A 1,354-nucleotide genomic window follows, 5' to 3' on the forward strand; every position below is an offset into this window, starting at 1 on the left:
AACTGAGGGGGAGAAACTTCTAGTTCAAATCAGCAAAGTAATTGTACCTTCAATTACTATCTCCAAGCCACCAGTTGCAGATGGTATAGATCTTATAAATGCAGGAGCAGCAAATTTGAAAGATGCTGATAAAGGAGAGTTGACTCTGATCAACTGGAAAAAGATTGATGAGGAAATACAGAAAAAGTTTCAATTAGTCAAGGAACCAGATCAGTCAGCCATCCATCACTCTCATGTCAAGCCAATCAATGTGAATGAGATGAGCATGAACTATCTGGAGAAAGGACAATCTTCCTGCATCAAGACTACAAAGGCTGAGATAATTCTTAAACCAAGGGCAAACTATCCAAAGTTATCTTTGAAGAACCCTATGGATTCTATGTATGAGACACCCAAGCCTGATGAAAAGAAGCTTCTGTCAAGATCTATTCTCCTCTACAAAGATCCAGCTGATTCAGCCTCAAGAAAGAGAATTGCAAAGATATTCAGAAATGGGAAGGAAATTTGTGTGGTAGCTGGACATCCACAATTTGCTCATGCAAAGGAAGAAGAAAAAGCCAGATTAAAGCAGGAAAAGAGGCAAGCTGCTCTAGATACAAAGAAGTCTAAACAAAAGAAAGAACAGTTTGCTATCTTGGCCAAGCTACAGGCTGTGAATTCTTCTCAACAAATTCCCTCTCAATCATCTCAAGCTACTGAATCAGAGAAGAAGATTGAAAAACAGAAGAAATCCCCAAGAAAGAAAGAACTGGCTAAAAGAACAAAAAGAAAGTTGGATGTTGTTGACAAGAAATTGGAAGATCAATTTCCAAAGGAATCAACCCAAGCTGAAATTCAAGCATCAAAGCCCTCTGTGGTGTTTGAAGACATAAGGGTGGTGGACCCTTACAGGAACATACATGGAGAGCCTATTATGCCAAAGGATGAGCCAATAGAGTGGGATAAATTACCAATTCTTGACTTCAACTTGCCAATTCTTACTAAGCCAAGAAGGACAAAATCAAGGGCAGTCAAGAAAGTGAAGCTGTCACCTCTCAAATCCAAGTCAATAGTCAAAGCTCAACCCAAGGTCAACAGGGGAGACTACTTGTACTTGTGTGACATCAAAGAATTCTCAGATCTAAACCTCTATCTGGAGGAGCTGGATGAGGTAAGGGCAATTGATGCATACAGAAACCTACCTGAAAGGTTGGTGTTCAAGTACAAAGGGGGAAGGGAGATTCAGTGGCCTCTTCACAGGATACTTCAAGAAAGCCAAGCTGTGTTGATCAAAGTCTACTCATACTTCAAGAAAAACTTTGGGTTCAATGTAACTGCAAGAAGATTAGTATTGAAGAAGATTGAAGAGCTAAGG

Source organism: Apium graveolens, chromosome 7 (assembly GCF_009905375.1).
Source record: "Apium graveolens cultivar Ventura chromosome 7, ASM990537v1, whole genome shotgun sequence".
In the NCBI taxonomy this organism is placed as follows: domain Eukaryota; kingdom Viridiplantae; phylum Streptophyta; class Magnoliopsida; order Apiales; family Apiaceae; genus Apium; species Apium graveolens.